We start from the raw sequence: 21,733 nt of genomic DNA on the forward strand, positions 1-21,733 counted from the left end.
CAATTATGACTGACAGAGGAGAAGAAAACTACGACCGAGGATTCCATTAGAAATTCCGTACAAATTCCCGAGTTCGACAAAGGGCACTTGGATATCCTAAGAATAAAAACCAAAATGAGAACAGTTGTCTGACCAACCTAAAGGAAATAAATAATCGATCCGCATCTGAAAAATAATCTAACAGATAACATCTTAAATATAAATTCAAAAATTACACGCATCATTTGGTACAAGAAACCGACTGATGGTTTTATTTCCCCGCTTTAATAGTTCAATTGAATACGTTGTATTAAATGGAACTTCGAAAACAAATGGATAATCATTATATAGGATCTTACAAGGGACAACGGTTCTATAAAACTGCGGTAAATAGCTTTCGGTTCTGTGAATGAAATTTGTCGTCTGGCAATTGTGAAGATTATATTTTCCAACGAATTTCTCGATTGCGCACGGCGTTGGCAAACGGAATATATCGAATGGTCGCAAGACCAACGGGAAGACGAATGATCGCTTATAATATCTGTGGCGGTGCACTTTCTGTTCCTCCCACACATGTGTCGCGTTCTCACTGAAAAAGAATATATCAATGTACGGCCACCGAAAGTTCAAATTCTTTAGCGTTTTCAACTTTTTGTAAAAGAATTTCCACTGGAAGTTAAACGGTGAGTAGACTGCAAAATCTTTCACGGAATTTAATAGCTTTTGCACCCGATGCTTTTCTGTCCCGTTGATCCAAACGTCAACATCGTCATCCCAGGGAACAAAGCCATGGTGTCTCTGTGAACCGAGCAATGAACCGCCGTACAGCATGAACGTTATTTTCGCTTTGTACAACGTATTCGCAAACGTCGATATCGTGAAATAAAAGATCTTTCGCTCATCCGAGTTTAAAGCCACAGGAAACAACTGGAGAGGTGATTTGTGTTCAGGGTAGGGAACAGTAACGCGGACCTCGTTCGACCTGAAAGTAAAATTAATCCGCAGGGGAATCGTGTTATAAATAGTTGCTTTGGGAAAGTTAATGTCCGTTTTATTTGAGCTACTAAAATTGCTGATGGATCTTATTTTCAACATGTATAACCCGCAGCTGAATATCACGAATGCGAGAAGGAAATTGAATAATTTAAACTTCATTGTGCATCGAAGAGCACTTTTAGTCAGCAAAAAGGTTATCCTCTTGGATTATTGATGGTAACGGGATATTTATGAACTTCTCATACCAAATACCTGATCGTTGTTAATTTATTTATCTTCCTTGAAATGAGACAGAGTACATACTAGAGTATCCTACTTAACCTATCGCCGTTACGTCCATAGTTGAAAGGCTGCCAATTAAACACGCAATAATTTTTTGCTGAAAGCTCAATTTTCAAACACAGTAATGCTTCCTCCACAAGGACTATCACAGAATATTTAAAATGGGTGTTTCTGCTTCTGACATGCAAACAAACAGCATTATCGCGTTAGTAATTGTGCCGGGGCAGTAATTAAAGTGTTTCTTATTTAGTCGAATATTCCATTCGTCTGGAGAAGTTTCAGGAGTGCCAGATTCTGAAGGTTGATACCAACGATGTTTCTCGCTGAACCGTTGTCAGTTGGCGACATTTGAATCTGCTCATTTGAAGAAAGGAACTAATCTTGGCATTATGTAGAGATTATATGTTTCGTCCGGTTGAAAACCTCGGGGTTTTATGGGTTTTTTTTTTTATTACCGCTTTAACAAGGAATCTGAAAGAAAAAGAAAGGAAGAAGTGTATAAAACCAAAATGAATAATCAATATATCTCTCACCCTCTAATTACGGCAATGCAATTATTATATGCAAATACTATGCAATTATATCAATGTAAGTACTAACATATATATATATATATATATAATGCAATTACTAATATTATATACATATATAATGCAAATACTAATGTTATATATAATGCAATTACTCATATATAATGCAAATACCAATATTATATATATATATATATATATATATATATATATATATTCCAAATACTAATATATGTGTATATAATGCAAATACTAATATTATATATATAATGCAAATACTAATATTATATATATAATGCAAATACTGATATTATATATATAACGCAAATACTAATATTATATATATAACGCAAATAATTATATTATATATAACGTAAATACTAAAATATATATAATGCAAATACTCATATTATGTATATATATATATATATATATATATATATATATATATATATATAATCCACTTATATATATATAATGCAAATACTAATCTATCTATATAATACAAATACTAATGTTATATATATAATGCATATACTAATATTATATATATAATGCAAATACTAATATTATATATATAATGCAAATACTAATATTATATATATAATGTAAATACTAACATTATATATTGTGACGATACATCCCGGCTGAAAAATCCCAAAATAACTTATCTCCAAAATGTATCGTAAAATATAAAAAATGACGCACGTGCCGGTTGTAGAATCATCACGACCAAGTAGCACCTACCTAGATTCTGGACAGTACTTCCGTCGTGGAACGTTCTTATGAGATGTACAGTTGACGAAATACCAGCCAATGAATAACGAAACAACATGGTTATATATGCATTATACACATGTCGTTTATTGCGCATCAAGATTCAACAACCAAGATAAAATATTAAAAGGAAATAATAATAACAAGAAAACATGCAGACAGTGTCCAACGGGTCAAAAGGGGGGGCAATAATAAAGAAAACACTTCAGATAAACATAGCCTCTTTTCTTTCCTTCTCTTTTTATCTTTTCTACTTTTTTTCATGTTGAAAAATGGTTGTGTCATATGAAACAGTAGAAATTATTAAAAATTAAAAAAAAACAGTTCATTCCAGCAACTGGAGGTTTGTGAAATATGTGGGGGTGAGGGGAATTTAAACAATAGGAGAACGTGCATTCAACCAATGATTAGGTATAAAATTCAATGTTCCGATGTTACAATGTGAGGCAGTCCCATTTCGCCGACGCGCGAGTCGATATCCTCCGAAGTTTGTTTGTCCACATGTCTTTCCTTGTTTTGCACCGCATAATCGCGTTGCTGGTGTTCATCGTGGTGTATCCCATTCCGATATCTCTGAGTCAAGGTGTTTTCATAGTTTTGCTGTGTTTCGTTTTCGACTCCAGGAATGAGACTTAAGTTGAGTGACCTTCCAATTTATCAAGCGAACCCTATTGGCTGGTATCTGTCGCTTTTTTATTATCAACATTCGTTCGGCGATGTGATCAGCTCCATTTTTTTAATTGACTCGACATCTTGTTTCTCCTCGTACGTCACTAACGCCCCCCAAAAAGAGTTTTCTTCCTACTTTTTCCCCGCACGCTGCTTCGTTTCAGGTGAAGGTTGGGTTTCCGGATGGTTTCTCGTCGTGGCATTGGCCTGTGTTTTTGACGAATGACTTCATGAGGGGATGAGGATGGGGTGTCTAACTCGCTTTCTTTTATGGGTGACGACTAGATATTTCGTTTTCGAATGACTCAATAGCAATGGGGTGGGGTGGAGGTGCCTGACCAATAGATATTCAAAATAAAACTTTAAAAGAGAGACAGGGAGAATGGTCACTTCTGCATTATGCCCTGTTTTCCTGTGACAATATATAATGCAAATACTAATGTAATATATATATAATGCAAATACTAATGTTATACATATATAATGCAAATACTAACGTTCTGTATATATAATGCAAATGCTAATGTTATGTATATATAATGCAAATACTAATGTTATATATATATAATGCAAATACTAATGTTATATATATATATAATGCAAATACTAATGTTATATATATATATATATATATATATATAATGAAAATACTAATACTAATACTAAAAGAGAAATCGTGGTGACATGATCGATCTCTACAAGTACACAGAGGGTTGCCAACATATGGAATGATCTCCCAGATGCAATTGTACAAGCACAAACGGTAAACGCATTCAAAAGCAGACTTGAGGCCCATTAGATATTGCTGTCGAGTTTATATTGTCCATCCTCCTAAATGGAAATACAAATTCCTGGGTTTCTGAGCCAGGCATGCCACAAAGTTGTCTAGGAAATTTTTCCCTTGGAGCGATAAACAGGTCCAAAACCTGGACTTCAAACATCTATATGTCAAAGTCAAAGTATATATATATATATACACAATGCAAATAGTCAAAGTATATATATATATATACAATGCAAATACTAAAATTATATATATACAATGCAAATACTAATGTTATATATATATAATATATAGTAATGTTATATATATATAATGCAAATACTAATATTATATATATAATGCAAATACTAATATTATATATATAATGCAAATACTAATGTTATATATAATACAAATAGTAATGTTGTAGATATAATGCAAATACTACTGTTATGTATATATATATATAACGCAAATACTACTGTAATATACATATATATAACGCAAATACTAATGTTGTTGATATAATGCAAATACTACTGTTATATAAATAATGCAAATACTACTGTTATATATATATAATGCAAATACTAATGTTGCAGATATAATGCAAATACTAATGTTATATATATAATGCAAATACTAATGTTATATATAATACAAATACTAATGTTATATATATAATGCAAATACTAATGTTATATATAATACAAATACTAATGTTATATATATAATGCAAATACTAATGTTATATAAATAATGCAAATACTACTGTTATATATATAATACAAATACTAATGTTGTAGATATAATACAAATACTACTGTTACATATATGATGCAAATACTACTGTTATATATATATATATATATATATATATAGTAGAAATGGTAATTAATAAAAACCTGAAGAAAGTGCTCAATAATGTTGTAGAGCAAATATGCGTTTTATTTTTTATTAGTGTATTTTTCTGTTAAGTTACATTATTGTTTCGGCTACACGGCCGTTTTTTGGCCGTCATGTAGCTTCCTCAGACTTTTACAGAAATGTTCGTTTATGGTGGAATGAAAGGGTGAATGGTGTCAGGGGAGGGGTGCGAGAGAAAAGCGGAAAAGGAGGAAGGGAACAAGGGGGAGAGGTGGGAGGAGGTTCTTGGCATGTCGGTAATGTTTTAGTTTTGGCGTTTAAGGTCATTAGGTGTTTGTGGGGGGTCTGGGAAGTTCATCTTTCTAACTTGTATATATATAATGCAAATACTAATGTTATATATATATATATATATATATATATATATTCATGTGTGTGCCTCATTTTTAGATGCTGCGAGCATTAAATTCACAAACATTTTTCTTAATTGCATTTTTTGCAAACATCAGTTATTTAGAATTTATCACGAAAGAACTGAGACCCGAACAACGGTTGCAAAGTGAAAATGATAGGATTAATTTATTGAGAAGAACACTTGATCAATGAATCATTTCACATAGTGAATCTATCAATTGTCTATATTGTTGGTGCGATTAAACTCCATTAAATTATTTGGAGGGATAGGTATTTACACTGGTAAATATGACTAAATAGACAACAAGACTTAATGAGTATATTCGACGCGTTATTGCCGAAATAATTTAATATATACAGTTTACGAAAATTAGAGCTCTAGGTTACACCATACTCGCGCGATCGGCGGATCATATGGCTGACATTGTATTTTGGTAATAAATGCCCAAATTTAATCTTTGGAAAAAATTACATGAGTTTAATATTTTAAAAAGTGTTTTATTAAGCCATCTCTTAAAAATTATATATATATATATATATATATATATATATATATATATATATATATATATATATATACAGTCCTGATCAAAATCATAAGACCACTTAAGAAAGTAAGCGTTAATGCGTATCTAATTCTTAATCAAACAAATGGTTGAAACCATTGCCAAAGGGGAAAATATGATGGAAAAAATGAAATCTGCTTCATTCGAAACCTTAACCCTGATCTAATAATTATTTTTTAAAAAACAAACATTTTCACCTGGTCGATAAGACCACTGATAATTTATCAAACAAAAGGCAATTATAAATTACTAAAAAGGGTCTCGGTATTTAGTATAGTCTCCGTTATTACGAATTACTTCAAAAATTCTCTTCGGCATGCTTGCAACTAAGTTTTTTTATCAGTTGCGAAGGAATTTTATCCCATGTACTGAAAACTGAATCAGAAAGTTCCTTTATCGAATCATACTGGGTTCCATCCTTGAACACTTCTTTTGCCATCCATCCCCAAAGATTTTCAATGGGTTTGAGGTCCGGAAAACATACTGGATTATCTAACAATTCTATATTATTTGAAGAAAAGTATTCTCGTGCTTGTCAGGAAGTGTGTATCACAGCGTTGTCTTGCTGGAAAATTCAATTTAAGTTGAAAAAGTCTCTTTGGGCAAACCTTTTATCATGCCAATAGTATTGAAATCCATCTGGACCATCTAGATTAAACTTTTTCTCATCGGAGAAAATTACATTTTCCCACTTCTCTTCATCCCAAGTCTGGTATTTGGCTGCATATTTAAGTCGGTTAGTTTTGTGCTGTTCAAGAAGACGTGGTTTCTGCAGTCGCTTTAAATGATAACTATTAAGTTAAAAAATCCTTCCTCTCTCAAACTCTGATAATGATTTCCCTTTTGCCATTTATAATTTAGTAAGATGTTTTTTAACCACTAACAAATGTCTTTTAGTAACATAGAAAGCTTTTCGTATACATTTTTTCAAAACTAGCTGATTTTATTAAAGTGGTCTCATCATTTGGACCACGTGAAAATGTTTTTTTTTTTTAAATAATTATTAGATCAGGGTTAAGGTTTCGAATGAAGCAGATTTCATTTTTTTTTTTTTTTTTGTTCATCATATTTACCCTTTTGGCAATGGTTTCAACCATTTGTTTGGTTAAAAATTCGATAATATGCGTAAACGCTTACTTTCTTAAGTGGTCTTATGATTTTGACCAGGACTTTATGTATATATATATATATATATATATATATATATATATATATATATATATATATATATATATATATATATATAAAGCATACATTATATATATGCATATATGGAAAGTGTGCATACATACATATATATATATACATAATGTGTGCTTATTTAAACATATATATGCATTATATATGGAGGGATATACACACATTATATAAACACATACAGATACATATATATATATATATACATAAATATGCGTATATATACACATTATAATACGTACATATATATACGCACACTATACATGCATAGACATCGTATATGCATAATATATATGTAGATACACATACATAATATATATATACATACATTTTATATATGCATGTATACACACGTTATATATATACACATCTATATATACACACTGCATTTATATACATGTTTCATAGATATATACATGTTATATATCTATTCGCGTATAAATTGTTTTTTTTGTGTGTGTGTGTGTGTGTAGTGATACGCATATTAAAAACCACGTTTTTTATTTACTTAAAAAAAGACAGCTTTGTTATATATGGGCCGGGGGATTGCATTCATCTGCAAAAGATCTAGCTAATTTGCATATTCCTTGAAACATTCATTTTAATTAATTCCCTATTATTTTTTTGGTTTTCATGTGGGATCATCACATTTAATTAACTATTACGTGTAATCTTATTCATGCAGATATTCTACATAATTTATACTTGCATATTATTTGCGTAAAAAGGTTCTAATAAATACAATTTATGTATACGTATATATATTTATGTATGCGTATATATATTTATGTATGCGTATATATATTTATGTATGCGTATATATATTTGTTTAAAAAAATTTGTCTATCAAACTCCTGCCAGTTTAAGGTTCACAGTCATGAAACTTTATAGATAAATTATTCGAACCCAAGTTAAACTTTACATTTGGGTTTTAGCGGAGGAAAATCGGTACAAAAGTGTAAAAATTTTAAAAATGGAATTTGCCAGGTGAAGTCGAACGACCGCATTTCAAATATGCATGAGTAACGTAATAGCTATTGGTTCACATTTTAAGTTTTAGCCTTGAAGCAAACATGTCTTCATAGCTCAGGCAGTAACGCGAAAGTAAAAGTAAATCGTAGCTAAATGTTTCTGTTTCGATTCTCGGTGGTTGCGTACAAGTCATTTTATTTTGAAACTTTTTAAATCATTACTATATATTGGATCTAATATAATATAATAATAATACGAACTCAGTATTATCAAATATCATATTAAAGCGTATTCTACGACCTGGCAATGCCGGGTGGCCTGCTATTTGGGCGGTCGGGTCTCGATCCTGGCTTGAGGCAGTTGCCTGTCTAGCCGTACTGATGAGCTGTGAAACAGCGAAACAGTAGTGTATGTGAATGACTATAATGCCCCCTTTCTTGGGTTGAGCATATTGGGAAATGATATACAAACTACCTTCAGCGTATTAAAGGACGGTCTTTGTGTAAATAAACCGAGCGGAGGCATTTGGACGATGTCAAAACATCGCTAATTCATTACCCACACAGCAGCAGTCGTATAGATCAATGGTGAGAAGCTTGACTGTCATTTGGGCGGTCGGGTCTCGATCCTGGCTTGAGGAAGTCGCCTGTCTAGCCTCACTAATGAGCTGTGAAACAGCGAAACAGTACTGTATGTGGATGATTATATATATATATATATATATATATATATATATATATATACTAGCAGTTTATACGGCTTTGCTCGGATCCTATGTACTATTCATAACTTTATGTGCAGATATATATATATATATCTATATATATATATATATATATAAACGTGAACGTGTCTGTGTGTGTGTATGTCTGTCTGTTGGTCTGTGTACATTTTCCTTCGCAATAACTGTTAATTTTCAGTCTACAGACTCGAAATTTGATATACAGGGTACTGAGATTTGGGAAAATATATGTGATCGGTTATCGACCAGAAATTTGGCTGTTAAGCGGTCAAAGTTCAACAATTTGACTTTTGAGAACTCTAGTAAACTCCCCCTCCGACAATTTTGGGTCTTACCACTTGAAATTTTAGATATAGGCTCTTTCGGCATGGATCTAACTTTATAACTTGATTTGAGCCCAAAACAATACATTTTAAGGGGTAATAATAGGGGTAAAAGTTAAAAAATTTGACCGTTTTTTTAGGTTATTTTTTTGCTCGGCATACACCTTCAAACATCCGGGCAACGCCGGACACCCATGCTAGTATATATATACATAAAAAAGTATGACTCATGTTCAGGTAATTTACACCAAAAATTTCAAGAGTTTAGATTCAAAATTGGCGGAGGAGTTTGGTAGAGTCTGCAAAGGTCAACTCTTTTAACTCTTACATCTTGTTAGTCATATTTTCATCCAAACACATGTTAAAATACTGCATATCTGAGTACCCTTTATGTCAATTTTCAAATGTTTAAACCCAAAATTGGCTCAATAGTTTGCTAGTGATCGCAAAGGTCAAATGTTTTTGAACTCTGACCCCTTGACAGACAAATTTTCGGAGAAAACCGATTTTAAAGCTTGCTCATGTCTGAATACAATTTATGTAAAATTTCAAATGTTTAGACCAAAAATTGTCTGAGTAATTTGGTAGAGAGGCAAAGGTCAATCCTTTAACTTTGACCTCATTTTTGACCTCTTAATATTTATTGTTTTGTGCTCAAATCAAATTTAAAAGTTTGATGCATGGCGAAGTACCATCTATCTAAAATGTAAGTGATTAAATCCATAATTAGCGGCAGTTTGGTAAAGTTTTCAAAGGCCAAGTCGTTGAACTTGACTTCTTGTCTGGCCGAAAACCGATAAAAAAGATTTCCACAAATCTTAATACATCTTATGTCAAATTTCGAGTCTGCAGACTGAAAATTGACAGAGTAGTTTGTTAGAGAAATGTATATATATTTGGTAAAACTGGTAATTAGTAAAAACTAAAAGAGAGTGCTAAATACTATTGTAGAGCAAACATGTTTTTATTTTTATATTACCGTTGTATCTGAAAAAGAAAAGGGGAGGGGATAGGCGGGTGTTGACAATATTTCGGTTTTAAAGGTTAATGTATCTTTAACCTTCAACCTTTCGAATGTATCTTTAACCTTCAAAAATATTGTCAACACCTTTTTTCCAATGACTAACAACCGCTTCTGCGAGGCCTGACGAAGCTGTCAGTTCGTAAACATGGTCCAACATCAGAAACATATGTAGCCAAACACATAAAACGGTAAAAATAATTATATATATATATATATAGTATTTGAAGTTTTTTTAACATTTGAAACTACACAAAAAACTACTTTTTATCATTCGTTAAAAAACAAAACAAAAAAAAACACTTAGTCAGTAAGTCATTTAATCACCTGCAATCACTGCATCAACTCTCTCGAATTTACTATAATACCAATTTTTTTTATTTTTCAAGGGATCATCAGTTGTTTACCATGAAACACTGTTTCGGGGATTTAATATATATAATATAATAATATATATATATATTCTATGTTTGTCGTTTTGCATATTCACGGATGTTTGTGAACACTTTGGTCTCACAATCGATATCAAAAAGACCGTGTTGATGTATCAGCCTGCTCTGGGAAAATCATTTGCAGAACCCAATATTTCAATCGGGGTACACAGACTCGATGCGTTTGACAAGTTCATCTACCTTGGCAGTCATTAACGATGAAATCAACACCAGACTCTCTAAAGCAAGCGCTGCCTTTGGCAAACTCCACAAGCATGTATGGGACAGAAGAGGCATCACCTCTATGACAAAGATCAAAGCCTGTAAAGCTGTCATACTTACCACCTTACGTCCATACCACCCGACTGAGGAATTTGCTTGATATAGATCCTGTCTAGTGCTGGGATCCCAAGCATCTCGACTATCCTGATGAAGGTTCAATGCCGGATTACAATCTGCCCAAGAAGCTTCTGTTTGCTGATCTCCAACATGGCAAGCCCTCCCATGGCCGCCACAGAAAACTATTTAAAGATACTCTGAAGGCATTACTAAAGGCCTTCAACGTTGATCCGTCATCATGGGAGCAAACTTATAGTGAAGTGAGGTGAATAACAATATGAAAGTAACAAAGAAGTTGCTGCAGAGAAACGCAGAAAGGGCAATGTTTTGAAACACTCGACATCTGCTATCATTCCTTGTTCCCACTGCAGTAAAACTTTTCAAGCACAGATTGGGTTTATCAGCCATCTCTGCCCTCACCGATGATCACTACACACAACCAACAGGATGATCAGAGTGTCCTCGTCGTTCCGACAGAAAAACAACAGCACTATATATATATATATATATATATATATATAAATATATAATCACAAATATACATATATATATATATATAATCATAAATATCCATATATATATATAATCATAAATATATACAAAATCATAAATATATATATAATCATAAAGTATATATATATATAAAAATAAATATAAGTAATCATATATATAAATATATAATCATAAATATATATAATCACAAAGGAATATATAATCATAAAAATACATATATTCATATATATATATATATATATATATATAATCATAAATATATTTCATTATAATATATATATTATCATAAAATATATATATAATCTTAAATATATTTAAGAATAAATATATATACATAATCAATAATATATATATATATATATATATATATATATATATATATATAGCAAAGGTAGACGTAGGTAAACAGGACATCTATTAACTATGATTTCCTTAGGTTTATTAAAATTGGAAACTTTCTCATTAATAGTAGTTTCAACAATATCTAAGAGGTAACCATCATTACAAAAGATCTTAGTACTAAATTTAAGCTCCTCATCCAGATTAACTTTAGGACAAATCATCAAGGCCCTATGCCCTAAAGTTTTAATTAAATTGTATTTTTGGTTTGTAGGGCAAAAAGTATCCCAACGCGTATAGAGACCAGTAAAGGTTGGTTTACGATAAACAGAAGTAAGAAAACACGAGGATGTCTTGCACACAAGGACGTCAAAAAACGGAAGAGAAGAATTCGTTTCTTTTTCAACCGTAAACTTTAGGGCTGGATGCACGTTATTGAGGGACACAAAAAAAGCATCCACATTCGTTTCGTTGTAAAATAAGCAGAAAGTGTCGTCAACGTAACGAAAATAAATGTCTGGTTTGCATAAACCAGAAAATAGACCCTGCTCATGAAAACCCACGAAGATATTAGCCAACGTTGGTCCCAAAGGGGAACCCATGGCCACACCATCCGTCTGTCTGTGCATAATATCATTGAAACTGAATTCTACCGACATGGTGGCGAAAATATTTTCTGGTAATGGGGGAGTTGGAAGTGTACTCCGATATAAAGCATCAGCACAAATATTAATAGCCTCTAACAATGGAATGCAAGTAAAAAGACTGGAAATATCGAAGGAACACATACATTTGTCTGAATGAGTATAATTTTGTATAAAGTTAACAAAGCTAAAAGAATTTTTTTAATACAATATGAACTATAAAGTTCCAAAACAGGTTCTAAAATAATTGTCAACCATTTTGCTGGCTTATGTTGACAAGACCCTATCATAGATATCATGGGTCTCAACGGTACCCCCTCTTCATGGGCTTAGGCAAACCATACAACGTAACGAAAATAAATGCCTGGTTTGCATAAACCAGACAATAGACTCTCTTCATTAAAACCCGCAAAGATATTAGCCAACGTTGGTCCCAAAGGGGAACCCATGGCCACACCATCCGTCTGTCTGAACATAATATCGTTGAAACTGAATTCTACCGACATGGTGGCGAATTTCATCGATTCTACAAAGATATTTTCTAGAATTCGGGGAGTTGGAAGTTTACTCCGATATAAGGCGTCAGCACAAATATTAATAGTCTCTAACAATGGAATCCAAGAAAAAAGACTAGAAATATAAAAAGAATTAGTATAATTTTGCATAGAGTAAGCAAAGCTAAAAGAGTCTTTAATGCAAAATGAACTATAACGTTCCATAACGAGTTCTAAATTACTTGTCAACCATTTTGCTAACTTATGTTGACAGGACCCCCTCTTTATGATTCTTAAGCAACCCATACAAACGGGGACGAATAGAACCGGTGGGTCGAATTAAATTAGAAATGAAAGTGGGAAGAACACCACTTTTGACCCATTTGACAAGTCGTTTTTGGAACTTGGTCTCGATAGAAATAGTAGAATCATGAGTATCTACCAGACCTAATTTAGCAAATTTAGAGGTGTCCCCCAGGATAGTCATCACTTTATTGACATAATTGTGGTGATCCATTATGACAACGCCAGAGCCTTTATCGGGTTTTGTGATGACGAAAGATTTATTATGGTCAAGTGCTTTGATTGTACGATAATGTTTACTTCGCCATTTTGCTTTACAAAACGAAATAGGTGTGCCCGCATAAGAATGTGCGACGTCATTAAGTTTCGCCTTAATGTCCCTGACCATAGAGTCGGAAACAGGAGAAAGTCTTTCTATTTGAGAAAAAAAGACTTCAAATTCAGCATATATCTTTTCACGCTTTGGGAGGAATGCAGAAGTCCAAGCCATGTGAAATAATATTAAGTTCGAGCTCAGGCAATTACGCGGAAGAGAGATTTAGGATGTTACACTAGGGTTCGTCGAACAACCGTATTTTTTGAAGATCAAACGTTGCAAATTCTTTTGATATTTTAACGATAACCTAGAAAGGCTACGTTCGTGAATTATTGCAGCATATCTAGAAAATCTAATTTTGTCGAAAAACGACAAACTGCCAACGGAATCTTTCCACGTTTCATGATATTTTTTGTTTAAACTTGCCAAATTACAAGAAAGCTTGGACAAAAAATTGGAGATAAAATCACTTTCAATTTTTTGTCCAGGATGTAACTTAGCTCGCTTTATTTTAGATAAAATAAAAGCAAGACAAAATTTGTTTCTCAAGCACGGATTTAAGAAGGCCTGATTTGCCCGGGCAGTCTTGATTTTAATTTTAATTTTTATTAATGCATTTAATCTATTGATTAAATCAGGTGTGTAACTGGTCTTAAAATATTTGAAACTTTTTCGGGGGAGGTACAGAATTTAATAATGGCTAAATACAGACCAATCAATATAATGATTTAAAAAAATAAAAAATGAAAATAAAGCTTAGATAACCAGGTTTCGTTCTTCGCTAAACAGAGCTAAATCAAGGAAAATGCTATTTAAACAACAAAAAAAGAATATAGCGGAGGTGGGGGGGTTAAAAATAAACAGTAAAATCTACTTCAATGATTTAAAAACATTATTATAAAGATCTAAATATGATACCTTTTTTTAAATTAAAAATCAAAACACGGAATAATAAAATAATATCAAAAAATAGATACCAATTGTTGGTGACCTTTCTCATTTAAATGTACATCTTTCCTTCGTTGGAATCTCTCAACCAATTATATATATATATATATATATATATATATATATATATATATATATATATATTAGTTTACCTTAATAAAAAAAAAAACGAAAAAATGAGCAATATGATTTGTGAATCTTAAGTAGGACGACCCCCTGTGTGCTTGTGGTATTATGATGAATGAGAACTTTAGCTAGGCTCAGCATAGACAAAAACGAATGTACCGGGACGAGAATGGGCATACATCCTCTTCCCCAATTTTTGAGTGGCCTTTTGCCTAATTTTTTGTTTTGTTATTTTTCACAGCATTAGAATTATATACCCCAAAGCCATATCTCACTATACAAGGAAGAAAGCATCACAACAATAGTGTTGACTATGTTTGTTTTGCTGCCCGAGAAAAAACACATAACTTCGACTGTTGTCTGTATTTGTATGTGTGTGTGTATGTGTGTGTCTGTTTGTTCGTAGGATCACCTGGCTGAAGAATATGCTTGGTATGTATTAATTTACATGTATATATAACTATAAATGTCTTGCATCAGAGCAAACAGAATATTAATATTCACACGTATATTTGTGTTGTCAAACACGTTTAGGTAATTTAAGTCATGAGCTAACCCGATCTTCCTTCAAAATAAACCGATAAACTTAAAAATGTTAGGATATCAATTTAACAGATAGTAAATAATATTTTAGTCGTAGTGAATTTACTTTTTTTGTTGTTTTTTTTATGAGCGGATCAGGTATTAAATGTCAGAAAATAATTTTGTCTCCAGCAACAAAATGCAGCCGTAAAAATAGGTTGGACGAAATAGTTCTGGGTTTTTGATGGCTCTAACCGAAATATTTTTGTAAATATATAAACAAATAATGTTATTTTTTATGAATAAAGAATGTATGTATATGATAAACAGCACTTATTGAGCACATTTATATAAATACGGAAGGATTACCTAAGATTTTAAACTGAATATAAAGTTACTTGAATATAGATGTATATATATGTGCGTGTGTGTGTGTGTGCAACGTTTCACCTTTCTGTCGTTGAATAATCTCTAACTGTCATTATGCATGCCCACTGATGTGACATTCATAAGTACTTAATTCCCCTCGATTCGTGTGTTAATTACCAGTGGCCGTAACATAGAATAGTAGTCTACGAATTAAAGGTGAATTTATGACTTGGTTTAAATCTCCCGACACCAGTAATTATAATTAATTTCCTACATTGATAATTGCATAAGCATAAACCGCTAGTATCTGATGATATAAATAGTGTTAATGGCTATTTAAGAATATTATATATAATAATTCGATGGATTATGAAAGGGCAAATAAAACATAAAAATTATAATCACAACATCAAATAAAGAAGTAAAGCTGTTATACATAATTCCAGTTTGCAAATGACCTTGTATCATAAAACTTGACTTCTATATGTTACAATCTACCTAAATTATTATGCAAAAGCTCTGTTTGACATAATCTGTTAACTATTGAGCTTTATTCATCTGAAGTGTTTGATATAGCACGGGGGTTTGATAACTTATGTCTTGTGAAAAATTAATTTATATAAACTTATCTCCCGGACATATCTTCAATTGTTTTTACCGTTAACTTGAACTTTTTCTTACACACACACACACACACACACACACACACACACACACACACACACACACACACACACACACACACACACACACACACACACACACACACATGCATTTATGAATATGAAAGTTTTTTTTTTCTTTTATAATATCTCTATTATATCAAAACTACTAGTAAAGTCAATTATACAATATATGTACCTCCCCTTTTGTCCTAAGGATTCGGATAGATATAGGCACGGGCTTGGAGTCGATATTCGTAGCATCCTCCCTTTAACTAAAGAGCAACATCTTGAATCGGATTACTAGCCTTGTATGTGCTTTCGACTAGCCTTTCAACACTGCGTTATTTTCTAATATTTTCTCCGCCGTTTTCCTTCAAGTCAGTTTTGTACCGTAATCTATCATGTCTGATAGTATAAATGCAGCACTTTCTTTAGACTGTAATGTCTAAATACATGTGTTTGGTGACTTTAATGCCTACTATAAAAATAAGCTTGGTTTCTCTGGTTTCACAGATGCAGCACTACACTCTACTTATAGCTTCTCTATAGCTCATTCCTTCACACTGACAGTAATGTTCCCAACTGACCTACCAGATTGTGAACCTCAACAGGCTTTACGTTTAGACCTTTTCCTCACCACACTACCCGAGAATTGTGTGACTAACGCCCACAGTTTACTTGGAAACGCAGACCACCTAGTGGTATCAGTTAACATCGCACTTAAATACCAGTCCCAAGGCGAGGAGCTATTGCTTAACACAACAAGCTACTACAAAGGGGCTGACTGTGAAGCCATTAGAGAACACATTCGAGATGCCCCATGGATCGATATCTTCTCTCTTACTACTGAACAGTGCATCAATAAGACAACTGAATTTTTTTTTACATGGTAGTCACCACTTATCAAGACCCGGAAGCCACTCGGGGATAAGGGTTATTGCGTGTACAGTAATCAATGGGATAATATCGTAGTAATTGTTGGTAATGGAGATTTGATAAAGTGTCTTAATTAAGGGGGCGGTTTATCAGGAATTTGTTTATGTTGGACTTGAAGACATCCAAGTTGTAGTCAGGTGGGAAACAGGCAAACGGAAGAGAATTCCACAGGCGTGCACTTCTAAGAAAGAAGATTTGTTCATGGAATCTACGTTTTGATTTAGGCACAGATCTAGAGTGGGGAAAATTATTGACAGTGGTTTCAGCTAGACGGGTATTTTTCATGAAAGATTGGCGAGGGGGACCATAGATTGGAGCTCAGACGAGCACTTGCCATAGAAATAATGATAAAACAAAGATAAGCTCGCAACGTCTCTTCTGTGGAAGAGAGGCTGCAGGGAAGAGAAAAGGGCATCCCCCACTAAGCCACGAAGTTTATTTTGTACTCTGTCAAGGCATGATATGCTGATTTTAGCAGCTCCTCTCCAGATGTGGCAGCAGCTTTGGTACAAAGCGAGCATTAAAGCACATATTCTCTCACGGAAGTATTATAGCAAGCTCAATTCACGTCCATGGTTCACTACAGGCTGTGCAGCTGCCATTGCACAAATACTGCATGCATTCAGGCGATTCGTACGTCATAAGTCAAATAAAAATAGGCAAAATTCGTAAATGCTAGAAATCATTGTAAGAAAAATAGCGACAACCAAAAAAAAGGCATGCTGAAATGATCAGGGAACACATAGAAGCACAAAAGATAGGAACTCGTGCTTTCTAGAAAAATCTATAATAGTGTAGTGAATAAAGGATAATCAGTAATTCCTCTACTATTCAACAACCAGAAGGTCGTATGCACGGCAACCAGGAAGGCAAAAATGCTTACCAAGCGATTTGCTTCCAACTCCACCTTAGAGCCAAAAAACAACTCCCTCCCAAATTCTTATAACCCCTGAATTTACCAAGCTCTACAATAAATGCTTTGCTTAATCTTGCTCCCTAAGAGTTGAAAGTAGGCCTCTGTGGTATCAGTGTACAAGCATTCTGGTTGAAGGACTGACACTTAATTAACGTCCTATTAGTCTCTTCCGCCTATTTGCAGGTTGTCATTGATGGACGTACATCCAAGTAGCACAGAATTAATGAGAGAGTGCAGGAGTCGATCCTCGGATCACTATTATTTCTGATATTCTTAAACGACCTTATGAGGGAAAGACAGATGTACATAAATCTAAGACAATAGTAGAATCGTTAGAAAATGACCTCCAGACCATATTGGAATGGGATCGCAAAGGAATGGTAACGTTTATTGCTAGTAAGACTAAGCTGCGCTCCTTTAACAATTACAAGGCGTCTCTCAAACCGCGTATATCCATGACAAATAACATCCTACCTGAGAATGCTTCCTTCAAACTCCTCGGCCTAACATTTACGGGCAATATGAACTGAAACAAATACATTGAGGATAGCTGCTGCAAAGAAGGTGGGTTCCCTCTATCAAGCTACAAGATTACTCACGCCTGAGAGAATACTTTACCTCTACAAAGCCACCATAAACCCATGCATGGAGTATTTTTGTCACACCTCGGCTGGTGCATCTACCACTAGCCTTTCCCTCTTGAATAAGGTCTACAAAAGAGTTTTCAATCTAATAGGTTCCACTTTATCAACTAAGCTCAAACCCCTGTTCCATCAAAACAATATTGCATCTCTGTGGCTGTTTTACAAATATTTTAATGGAATTTGCTCTGATGAACTCGTTGAATTTGTGCCCTATCTTCGATAAACCCATTTAGCAACAAAATCTCATCCCTTCACTGTTGAGGCTCCTAAATGCCAGAAATATTTCTATTCTAATATCATCTTACCTCGAACAGCTAGGCTTTGGAATTCTCTTCCTGCTACCTGCTTTTCTGGCTGTACTAATTTGCAGAAGTGTAAATATAACGTAAAACAAAATCTTGTTAATCTTTCCTAGGTATGGTCCCAAATTGGCGACATGCTTTGTTAGGGGTTGAACGTGAGTAAAAAGTAGTCTTTTAAAATTATAGAGAGAGAGAGCAAAGATTTTAATACATCTATTGCAGGCTTAATTGTCATAATTATTTTAAACATTTTATTGTATATAAATATAAATATAAGTTGGTGTTATTCGTTTGTAAATGGAGTGTCACTATATATAAGTTGAAAAATGAATTTTCAATTAGAAGGCAAACATATCTGGATAAAAAAAGTTCTACCCGGTAAAAAGGATCAAACAATAGTTTCGAAATGGCATGGTCTAAAAATGCTTCTCCTTTATTCCTGTTGCTGTAACCCTTATTGACTTGATAATTTTATAAAGTTCTTATGTAATCTTACTAATTATTTCCTTAACTTATTCTCCTTCTCTTTCTCCATATATATATATATATATATATATATATATATATATATATATATATACAGACGAAATGTAAGATTGGTAAGAAGAATTCATAGAGAGAGGAAATGGGAAGGTGCCTTCTCACCACCGGCTCTTCTTAGACTCTCTCTCTATATTTAGTTGCCATTAGCGACACCATTAAAAAAAACATTCACCATTTCCTCGTTACCGTCGTAAATACAATATTGCCGAAGAAATTTCCATTTAAGTATTTAATTTTGAATCATATGAACACTTTCTGTCCAAATGCATTTAAAAAGCAGCTGAACATTCGTTGGTCTTGAAACAGTGTTACGACTTCATTCTTGGATTTTTCTCGCCTCTTTATTTTCATTTATTCTAAAAGAAGTATAAAAATCCTTCAAAACAAAGCATTTCAGACCCCCGGTCTTGTTTCCAGTTGTCCTGCCCATCTACTTGCATAGGAGCGCAAGAAATTTCGGTTCAAGATAGATGCGGTTTGTAGTGGCGCAACTTTTTCTTCACTCTCGACACATCGAGCAGGGACATTTACATACGGTATCCATTGCGTCTAGTGATTGAGAATAAGGGGAAAAACATAGTATTGTATACGTTTGGCTTCTGCGCATCGTTTTTATTTACCAAATAAACAACGAACATTTCATAACATCCTCTATTATCCCATGAAAAAATAATCTTCAAATAAAAAAAATATTACTATACAAAACAGATTTGATGTAAATGTTCCGTTTCAGATTAGGAGAGAAGGTCTGTCCTGGAAGCTTGTCAAGACATGGCGCTTTTCCAAGATGAAAGCCATTTATTTCAATTGGGGTCTGATAAGGGTAAGAACGGTTATAAAGAAAAGAGAGAAACTTGGTTTTAGCTGCATTAAGATTAACCGGCCACTTTTTTTCCGATTTGCACCACCTTATCAATATCAGAAAAGAGAGAATCAGAAAGATCTTTGTTATTGCTGGCCGTTGAAGTGTTGTCATAAATTGTGGTTTAGTCTGCATACATCTCTACAAATGATCTAAGAATGTGATTTGAGAGAATGATGATGAACATCAGGAAGAGAGTTGGCTCCAGGATAGAACCATGAGTCACCAGCGTTGATACTATGAGTTTCTGATTTCTGCCCATCCACCACTACTCTTATAAGTCTATTAGAGAAATAATTAATAATTGAGTGTACATTTTCAGCTATTCTGTAGTTGGCGATTTTATGAAGTAGACATTTATACCATACCCACTCAAAGACCTTTGATATTTCAAGAGCTATTGCTCTAGAAACAAATCCCTTTCGAGAGATTCATTAATCATGTGTGATATTACAGTAAGCGCATAAGCTGTAGATCTAGCAGAACGGAAACCATATTGCATGTCACTGAGTATGTTATTTTTTATTTTTATACTAGCCGGGCAGCCAACGTTGCCCGGTCGGAAAATACGCATAGATATGATATTTTAATTTATGGTGGTTTCTTATTCATTATTATCGACGACATTATCTATCGATTATTATATTGTACACAATATATAATATTTACGGCGATTTCGCCTACCCCGGAACGGATTAATGCCCTATCCCGGTGATCTACTGCATTTATTCTTTGGCTGACTGTTATCCTCGTCTTTTTTGTTATTTCGCCACGTTTCGGCCAACTCATTTTCTAACCTTCTTTAGGTGATTAACCGCGACGGGATAGGAATGCCTATACTTGTAACTGTATTCCTAATAATTACTGCCTCCCATATTGTCTCATCACGTTTTAGCCAACATCCTCTGGCGTGCTTGGGTTGGATTGAAACCGCTATCTCTCAGATAATTCTTACCTGGAACCATAGAGACTAAATGCCTCTATTCACTGTCCCCCCCCCATAAATTTTATGATACCATTCGGCACAAACCCGGCAATGGAAGACCACATAAGATCACAAAATTGAATTCATAAGACGATATCCAACCGTGATCGTCCTTTAACACCCATATCGTCAATCTGTGTGATTAACCACTTGACTAGCGTCACCTCTCGAGATATCCAGCTTGCAACATCGGAAATCACAGGAAAAGTGATCAGTTCCGAAACTGGAAGTAATCATAAAAACTTTCAACTTCTACACTTCCGCTATTCGCATATAGTTACACTTAAGTTAGCATTTTAGCCGGTGTGTCGCCGTATTTTTTAAACATTGAATAATAAATTTAAATTTAACGATCATTTTCTTTTCTTTTGCGTATTACTTTCATGCCATTGATTTACATTTTATGTGTGTGTTGTGCTTTTTGTAATGCGCAGCTGG

At 33.5% G+C, this 21,733-nt stretch overlaps 1 long non-coding RNA gene across 1 annotated transcript in view; it reads right to left on the reverse strand.

Annotated features, from left to right (window-relative positions):
* Nucleotides 1-223: 223 nt before the first annotated feature.
* Nucleotides 224-21,733, reverse strand: part of LOC145267333 (uncharacterized) — a 30,470-nt gene continuing 8,960 nt past the window's right edge. The window contains exon 2 of the long non-coding RNA XR_013864840.1: nt 224-1,728. This is a non-coding gene — a long non-coding RNA (uncharacterized LOC145267333). The remainder of the gene's footprint in view (nt 1,729-21,733) is intronic.

The sequence above is a fragment of the Euprymna scolopes genome, chromosome 4, assembly GCF_053919585.1.
Source record: "Euprymna scolopes isolate OS-2025 chromosome 4, ASM5391958v1, whole genome shotgun sequence".
Lineage (NCBI taxonomy): Eukaryota > Metazoa > Mollusca > Cephalopoda > Sepiida > Sepiolidae > Euprymna > Euprymna scolopes.